This window comes from Anas platyrhynchos, chromosome 16 (genome assembly GCF_047663525.1).
Source record: "Anas platyrhynchos isolate ZD024472 breed Pekin duck chromosome 16, IASCAAS_PekinDuck_T2T, whole genome shotgun sequence".
Classification (NCBI taxonomy): Eukaryota; Metazoa; Chordata; class Aves; order Anseriformes; family Anatidae; genus Anas; species Anas platyrhynchos.
Window position 1 is genome coordinate 4478119 of NC_092602.1, and position 9547 is coordinate 4487665.

At 46.8% G+C, this 9547-nt stretch overlaps 1 long non-coding RNA gene across 1 annotated transcript; it reads right to left on the reverse strand.

The window, feature by feature from the left end:
* Positions 1–2213: 2213 nt before the first annotated feature.
* On the reverse strand, positions 2214–3334 carry LOC106015958 (uncharacterized). The gene is made up of 3 exons (XR_001188317.5): positions 3110–3334; positions 2818–2988; positions 2214–2422 (listed from the first exon to the last, which is right to left on the reverse strand). It is a non-coding gene; the product is annotated as an uncharacterized lncRNA (long non-coding RNA).
* Positions 3335–9547: the final 6213 nt, after the last annotated feature.

Consider the following 9547-nt stretch of genomic DNA (forward strand, 5'->3'; position numbering starts at 1 on the left):
GCACTGTCAAGTTCTAATTGTACAAGTTAATTATCGAGTGTAGTCTTACATAAGGTTAACAGGAATGACAGACAATTAATAACTGTCTGCATGCTAGGTCGTGGCTGTGATATCCTCTCACTGATGTTTCTGAGAGAGCACAATAATTTCTTGGTGCAAGTTCTATAGCACTGCAATAGGAAACAAAATTTCTGAGTCACAAATGTAAGCAGCAGACATACCAATGGGCTTAACCATGGCAATAATCCTGTTAGAGTAGGGAAAATGCCCAGGTCTCCTTAGTAAATATTTTAAAGGGCTGAAAAGTTTAATTTGCAGTTAGTCTAGCCTGGGTTTATATTTCCACTAGTTCACAAATAACACTGTGCATACATGACCTCTGGGCCTCATCAATGAGTTGGGCAATTTTAAATTTAGCACTCAGTGAATAAGAGATGTAGGATGCCACTGCTCAGGATCTGTCCCCTGGCCCTTTCCCAGTGAAGTCTTGCTCTGCAGGATTAAGGTGGCTTTGGTGACTGGTTCTGAAAGACTGAGCAGAGCTCACAGTATTGCTGCACAGCTCCTGAGGAGGTGATGGTGACCCTACAGCCACCACATTTGACAGAAGAGCCACCAACTGTGTGTAGGGTGTTCATCTGGGAGGCAGAAGATCTGAATTCAGTCTCATCTTGGTCTCTGGGAGCTGAAACCCACGCCTCCTACCTCCCAGCATTTGTCTGATGGGAAAAGCCAGCCTTAATCCCCTTTCCTCCCAGGACAAGAAAGATATTGAACGTGTTTCAGTACATGTTCTGATATACATCCTGAGATAGATCAGCCCTGTCAGGTTGGCAGCTTTCAGTGATGTCCTCCTGGAGCATCTTGAAATAGCGCAGCACCCAGCCATCCCCATATGAAAGGGAGAGGCAAAAGGAGGGGAGCTGGGCTCAGGTGAGGAAAGCAGCCAGACTACAGCTCAGCTCCCGTACGTACACAAAGGCACTTGTGCACTACAACAGGGCCAGGGCCCAGACTGGTATCATTTAGCAAGATTTGCTGTGCTGGGTGGTGCTGGAAAGCAGATTGCCCTTGCAAGACAGGGGGCTCCCTGGACGCATCTGTCAGCAGAGCCTAGGCTGACGTAGGGGGATGGACGCCCATTCCAGACAAATAAAACAGGAAGAAAAGGAAGGGGCTTTCCTTGGACTGCACCCATCCCTTGTTGCAGCAAGGCTCTTCCCCAGCACACATACGATGTCATGCTGGGCTTGATCTGGAGCAGTCTCCAGGCACCAGCCTGCCCTTGGGACACCACTACCAGTGGCTCTGTCACTCCTCTGCTACCTCTGTTAATTGGCTTTATCCAGCCCTCTCCAGCCCTTTTCTTCCCGGTGATTGGCAGAGAACAGAAAGGCAAAGCTGACTGAAGCTGACAAGATTTCTTCTATGAAAAAAAAAATAAAAAGGGAGAAAGAGAAAAGCTGAAAAGCTTGCATTGGTTCCATCAAAGACTTTTATTAAAGCCACATGGGGAAAGAGCTGCCCTGTCAGACAGCTTTCTGTATTGAGAAAACATGAAAGAAACCAACGGCTATAATCAGCTCAAGATATTTATTGCATTTTTGACCCTGATGTGGTTGTGTGCTGCTTGAGATTTCTTTGAAGGTGTTGCAGGTTTATTGATTGTGAAAAATGTCAATGTGTCACATGCCCAATTAACTTGGCACTTCTTGCAATCAATATCCTAATTGCATTCTCTTTAGAGAGGCCTTTAATTTAATTAACCCCCCTCTGCCCCCCTCCCCCCCTTGTTTTCCCAGCTAACAAGTTTTAATAAATAGTTGATCTGGGGCCTGCGTTGTTTGTAATGGAGGAGATGAAGGAGGGTGGTTTTCTTATAGAGTTGCAACACCCATTTCCAAGGGCCTCTAAAATTCTTTATCTGCTTGCCAGGAACACCAAGCCCAAGGGAGCAGGTGCTGAAGGTGCCTTTCTATTGTTCATTAGTTCCCTTGTCCCTGCGTCTTCTTGGGCACCAGGAGATTGAACCCTTCTTAGCAGGAAAGAGACATGAGAATGAAGCTGACACTAAAGTCACTAACATGCTGCCTTGTGAAGGTCATGTTGGAAATGAAAGACTTGGGACAGTTTTTTTTTTGTTCCCCTTCCTCCCCCCCCCCCCAAGACAAGGAAGCTTCATAGGGTTGTTAGTGGGCTGCCAATGCCAAGAGTTAATCTGGGTCTTTTCGACCTGGCTTTGTTTTTATTTGTACTTAACAAACGAATATGACATGATTAACTTGGGTTTAAAAACTGGCTAACTGCTAGATCTCAGAATATAATTGTTGGTGATACATCAGCCTTCAGTGCAGCCATTTCTAATTGGGTCCCACAGGTACCTCCCCTGGACTCCTTGCTATTCTGTATCTTTAGCAATGATCTGGAAGAAAGCAGAAAATCGTTACTGATAAAGTTTGAAGATGACACTGAGAGACTGCTGAAGCAGTAAATAATGACAAGAGTGGGGTAATCAGGTGGTGTTGTTTATATCACTTAGTAAATTGGATGTGATAAAACAGCCCCTGGTTTAATGCAGCTAAATGCCAGGCCATAAATGTGGGAACCAGAAATACACGTTACACGTTCAGGATGGGAGAGAGGATGCGGTGAGAGCAGTGTCTCTGGAAAGACAGAGAGCTTGTGGTGGAAATCTATCAGAATTACAAGCTTCTCATTTGCTGCCATGATTAAGGCTGGACATGCAATACATAGAATACGTAAGCCAGCTTGAAGTTTAAATTAAAATAATATAAAAAAGAAATATTGAAAACTAACCTGAAAGTAATTGTTCTTGAGAATTTACACTCCTCTTTTATTTCCCCTTATTTTGATCTGCCAAAGAAATAGTCAATCTTCCAAAATCTGATACGCTGATAGTACAGAGAGGAGAGAGAGGCTGGAACTCAAATCTCAGCTGGGAAACTTTCTATCTTCCTTTATGACCAGCTGTATTTAAATACAAGATCAAAGAATCACAGCAGATATTAAGCTGAAGGCAGTACAGCCATTTAAGCGGGGGCTGCTGCCCTTGGGGAGCAGAGGCGTAGGTAGAAGCAACCACACTTACCCCTTGATCTCCAGCTGTGGAGGGAAACCCTCAGAAAGGGGATTAAGAGGGAGCAAACAGCCCACTACCCTTTCTGTCATCCTCAGACTCCCAGAGAGAGAAGCTACAGGGAAACTGGAGTCTTCTCCCTGGCCCAGCACACATTTAATTAGTTAACAGAACGAATCCAAGCCAGCAGCAGCTGCTGGGTTTCAGTTGCTGCTTTAGAACCTCATCCATGGCAGGTTCTGTCCTTTTGCAACCCTTCCAGCCTGGGACAGAGAGAGGCTCTGCTGTGTTCTTGTCTCAGCTCAGGCTTTCACCCTCTGGGCAATGCCTTATTTCTGACCCTGCCCAAGGTATGCTGGACACCCACCTCCCTCTTTCCCTCTCACATCAATGTCATTTTAAATGTGTGTTGCTGCAAGCTGCCTCCTTGCTCTAACAAGATGAGAGCTCTCCTCCTTCTCACTCACATCGCCCTACTGAAACCAACAGCACTCCCTGTGGCCTGGCACGTCTCAGGGACCTCAGCTCTCCACCACTGGCACAAGCTGCCCGCAGCCCCCCAAGGCTGTGTGGGGTCCCTGCTCCAGATTTGCTCCTGGGACCTGCCTAGGCTGCCAGCTTTCCTGCAGCTCCTCAGCCCTGTGCTATTGTGGGCCAGGGGAACCTGAGTAAGGTTGGTTCTGGGATGCAGTGCTCTGGTTTTGGCTGCCTCCCACCTGAAGAAGATGCCTGAGGATTCAGCATGGATGCTCTGAAGGCACCAGAGCCGCTGCCTTTGACACCCAGGAACCTGCTTCAGCTCTCAAGACTGGGAATGGGTTTCTGACTTGGGCACTTGAGGACACCCATGTTTGGGAGCCAGGAGCCCCTTTATCCACCCTCAGAGGCACTCAGCTTGGGAAGCATTTTCTCAGCAAGCACCCACGTATGCTGCAGACACCTACAACACAGCTGCTTGTAGGGGAGGTGCCGCCGGGCTTCTGCAAGCACCAAATGATCGGCATGAGTCCCAGGAACAAGCAAGGCTTCATGCGGTGCCATTCGCAGCTCAGCAGGACCCACATAGCCACCAGGAATGGGAGCAGCGCAGTTCGTGCTGCAGGGCAGGGCGCTTGCTGCCCCTGGGAGCAGTGGCACTACAGATTCCCCAGGAGACTGCCATGGGAGAAACAGCTGGACATGGACATGGACATGCAGCTGAGGCTGGCCTAACCAGCAAACTGGAGAGGGTGAGCATGGATAAAAAACACCAGCAAAACAGTTGGCAATAAATTAATATTAATGCAGCATTCCCTAGGCTTCCCCTAACTAACCAGCCATGAATGAATGGCACCTATAGTAAACCTTTTGTAAGCAACCCATTGCCTGCAGGGACCACCCCAAAGCACCTCCAAACAGGCTGCCTACCTTCCTGCTCTGTTGCTAATAGAAGCGATGATTTTTGCTGATCTCTTGAGTGGTCTTGAGGGACCAGCAAAAGGTTCCTTGAACAGATTTCACAGGACTGGCAAAGACAAAACTGTAAAGATTTTACTGCCAGTTCCTGAATTCAGAGCTGTATCTGCCTGCTAACATGAAATCTGCAGCACATCTAGAGTGGCCTGTTGTTGTCTGGGATTCTTCTGTCCTTAAAGCCTGTGCTCATCTACATGCACAGAGCTCTGTGGCCTGTCTAAGCTCAGCTGCCTTCTCAGCAAGGCTCAGAAAAAAAACATTCCAGAACCAATGGCACCACCTAAGGTGATGAGGCTACTTGTTACAGCTGTTTGTTGCTTCCAAAGGTCAGTGGCCACGTATCCACCCCAAGACCTTTGGGAAATCTGCCTCTCTAGCTCTTTGAGACAGTGTTGATTGCACTTGTACAAAGCAAATATTTTTTATTGTTGCTGCTACAAAAAATTGGACTCGGCACCTTGTAGAGAGGTAGGTAGGGGAGCTCCTTTTCTGGGGAAGAGGTTGTCTCATATTGTGGCTGTAGCAGTCCCAAACCCAGACAAACTCAGGCTGTGCCCGTGTGTCAGACCGTGGTAGTGCAAGGAAGAGCTTCGGAGTTCACTCCAGTGGGAGCAGAGCTGGGGTCCTGCCTGTGCTTTATGCAGTTTTGGGGACAACAAAACGGCAGGAGTAATGGGAAACCTGTACCACTTCTTCTCTGGCAAGCTTTGCTCCCCAGGCTTCTCTTTTCCTACTTTCCTCAGGAGATGGGTTTTCTCAGAAGACACCAGCTCTCTGATTTCTAAGGACTAAAACTCCTGAAGCCTGCTGGAGAGCTCGCGTGCATCGTAAGCTCCTTGCAAGGCTGCTCCCAAGGAGTGACTGACTCACCAGCCCCCTGCCCACCTGGGGCTGCCGCAGCATCGCAGCAGAAAGGTCTCAGGCTGCCTTGTGGGTGCCAAAGTTAGCTCTGCGCGTGTGCGTGCACGCGGGTAGGCATTCCTCTGGCCATATGGTGGGACGTGCCTGCTGAATGGACATACCCACACCATTTCTCCCTGCTTCTTTATAGCAGAGAAAGCAGAGGGTTTTGGAACTAAATGAAGTTGTAGGCCAAACTGAGGAACCCTGGAGCTTCCTCCAGAAAATAAAGGCAAAGAACCTGCTTTATGACTGATGTATTATCTCTGTTCTCCTCATGGGGTAAGGTGTTGTGCCTATTCACTTCAAGGTGGAACAGGACTTTTGTGCTATCAGCAGAGGATGGATGAGAGAATGGGGATTGTTCTCAGAGCATCCAGAAAATTTTCTTCTGCCCCTGTGTTAAGATGCAGTAAATGAGATATGATCCTGATGGGACAGGTTGGGCCTTGTGAAGGGAGGATAACTTTGAGCCTGCAGCATGGGGTTGGTCAGGAGGGGCTGTGCTCTCTTTCTTTTGGTGTAGTGATGTGACTGTCATTGCCCATTTCCTGACTCAGGTTATTCCTATTTTAACACTTAAGAATATTTCCCATATCACAGGGATTAACCATGGCTATTTGGAAGGGATTCAGGGTATAAAGAAAGCACTTTAAACTTTTGAGCCAACCCTGGGTAGCCAGGAAGAACAGTAGGATATGAGAAACACTATGGGTTAACCATCCAGGGTGGAGGCGGACATCTCTGTGTTAGCAGGTTGCAGCCTGTGCAAGGTAACCATTCATAAATGAGCTCTCGAGTATTATTTGCAGAAAAACAAACAAACAAACAAAAATAAAACAGCCTCTAGCTATCCCTGAACAGGTTTTTGCTTCAAGCCAGTATCTCTTAGGCAGAATGCTTTAATTTAGAATTTTCACTGTTGGTGAATCCCCCAGAATCCTTGGTAAATTAGTTCCAAATCTCAGTTTTAAGACTTCTGTGCCCTATTGCTAGTTTCAACGCGGCAACACTTTGTATCTTGTTAGATCTTTGCTGGTTTGAAGAGCTCTGGTATATCGGATTTCCATTCTCTGAGCAGGCAATTGCAGATAATGATCAAGTCACTCTTGACCTTCTCCATGATAAATGAAACAGAGGGAGACTCCATGACCAATTCTTGTGGTTCCCTCCAGCACCTTCTCCAGTTTATCGCTGTGCTTCAGGCATGGGCCATGCTATTTTAGCAGTGATACCACCAGTGATAAACTCAGAAGCACAGATTCTTTACTCGTATTTGATAATTCAGAGATGTCATTTGCCTCTTTAGCATGATATATAGAAATCACTCCCAATGAATTGCCTGCCATTTAGTTATTTTTAGTTAATTCAGTTAATTTAGTTACCCCCAACTTTTTCTTAATTGTTGGAATGACCCCCACCCTCACTCCTCCACATACCAGTCTGAATTATTCATTCCTAGGTTGGTGGTTTCACATCTGGACATTTCTCAGGTTCAATTCCATATTTTCCAGAGTGTTTTGGGTATTAACCCATCCTTTGCTGTGTTTAATCAGCCCTTCTAGTCTGCCTGCTGACTGCATATCTTGTCAATGATCTTGTTACTCTCTTCTCCAGGTTATTGTTAAAAACATTAACTGATGTATGGCCAAGAGCCAATACCTTTATCAGCCCTTGGGAAACATCCCCGCTGTGTCACACAAAAGGTGTGACACAGCAGGGCACATTTACATTTTGAAACCTTGCACAAGAAGCAGGCTTATCCATTCAGTATACACTCCATTCATTTTCTGAGGCTCCTTTCAGAAACGTGGAGCAATTGTGGCTCCAAGGCATCCTCTGACAATGCTGTGAGACATAAAAGAATGATGTGACCCCCCTCTGCTCTGGCATGCCTCTTCTGCTCCATGACTTGACTGTCATCCTGCTGTGTGTCCACCAAGGGAGAAAAGCCATTTGGGAGAACACGGGGATAGGAAGCAGGGGTGTTTGATCATCCCGTGACACGTCTCCATCTGAACATGTGGTTCTGACTCCAAGAAAGCAAGTGGGAGAAAATCTCATAATGGGAGATTCAAATACCTTCTGGGATGAGAGCAGGGAGGCCTCCTGCCCTGGGTTCTCTGCTCCTCTAAGGCACTTGTCATCAAAAGCAAGCAGGCTTAGACATCATCAGGCAACAACAAAGGTCACAACTGCAATCTCTCCCACTCTGAGTGAGGAACTCTACTGGTTTTGTTCTAATTTAAAGTATGCTATTGGGAATCTGTGGGATTTGCCTTTGGCTTCAGTCTTACTAGCCCATTTTACAATAAAATTAAGGACTTGTAATAGAAAAGATCCAAATGCTCCTGCCGCTCACAGAAGCAGACCTCTTTCTGAAAACAGCAGGAAATCCCTGTTCATTCTTGCAAGCTCTAACCCAGCCATATTTGCTGTGCGTCTTGCGTGCAAAAGGTTAATATCATCGTGGTTGTCATCAATACTTCATGAGCTTGACTGGCCTTCGGCTTGGCAGGGAAAGAGCCATGCCAGAGTTGTGGGAAACAAGCACACAAACATTCCCATGTATGTTTTGGGAGAACAGGAGAAAGTTTTCCTCTGCTCACTCGGAGGACAGCTTTATTTTTGAGCTGGTGATAAGATGAAACCCAGTGATATAGCAACAAACACTACAGCCAAAGGATTCTCTCTGCCACCACAAAGTCACAGAGCCAAGCAGTATTATTTCAGTAGCAGGGCCATACAGCAGCCCAGGCTGGACACCTCCTGCTTGGCTGGTTTCCATCATCCCAGCAGGTGTCTGAGGCTCACACGTGCCATTATAGGGCCTTGGCTACCCAAGTCAAAGTAGCTTGCATAAGTCTTGTGCCCTACTTTATATTTGCCACTTAATTTTCTAGACAACACAAAGCAGATAAAACCTTGCATATTCCCTGCATGGATGCATGCATGCAGGCACACAGTGTGTGCTGTGAGATTACCTCTGGGCTTGGCTACTCATCATTCACCTACAACATCCCCCACACACTCTTGTGTACCCGTATGGAGCACTCTTGCCTTGATCTGATTTGATGACACATCCTGTTCTTTGATGACAACTGTGAGTTATCACTCATCTGAGGTGCTATATGGAAGCTGTTGGCTCTGAAGCACTTCCTGGGGTCCTTGTTACCTGGCCCGGTGCCTGTGGCTTGATACAGAGCCATTAAGGGGAAATTGCCCCAGGTTTAAGCTTTGACTGTCCCTGTTTCGGAATTTCACATGGTTCCCTGCATCATGTTTGGATCTCACGGCTCTTTGGATTTCTCTTCCTTCAGGAAAGGCAGGAAGACAGGGTCCCTGATGACCACAGTTCAGAGCTCTGACTCTGAGGTTTCCAAATTGTGTGCAGATTTGCTTGAAATATTTGAAGAGAGCACTGTCAGAGAGTCATTGAAAAGGATTTCCTTGACCAGCCAAGGAAAACTGGCAGAACTTCCTCAGCAAGTATCAGAAGATCAGCTGTTGTCCAGTGGCTGATTCTGAAGATCAGGGTCAGCCTGGGTGCAGCAGGGCTGGCCACTTATGTAGGTGGGTGGAGGATGGGGAGACAGAGCTGTCTGAGATCAGCCTCCAGCTCAGGAAGTTCTTGAGAAGTTTGAAGCTTTTTGCAGGAGGAGGAGGGTTTCAGGAAAGTGTCAAGAGAACATGAGATCATATCATTGCATTTATTTATATACCAAACCCGGCATCTGCTGCGCCCAAGCTCGCTGCAGTCCTCAGCATTAAACATTTCATTAGCCCACAGCCCCTCTGGCAGCGCTCACACCCGCACACAGGCTGTTTAGCAGCCAATCCATCCATTTAATTTCTCATTAAACTTTAGATGTAATGAATTTTTTAGTGGTCAAATGGATAAAGCAGTTAAAATTAAAAATGGCTGGATAGCAAAGGTTTGGCCTTTGCTATTTTCAGCCTTTAACGATATTGTGGTGAAGCCAAGAAGTGCCTGTGCTTGCTTGCTGGGTGAGCAGGTCTCTTCTGGGGGAGGTTCTTTGAAAATACCATCCTTCCAGCATGAGCCAAAGGCTTTGATCTGAGGAGGGAAAGCCA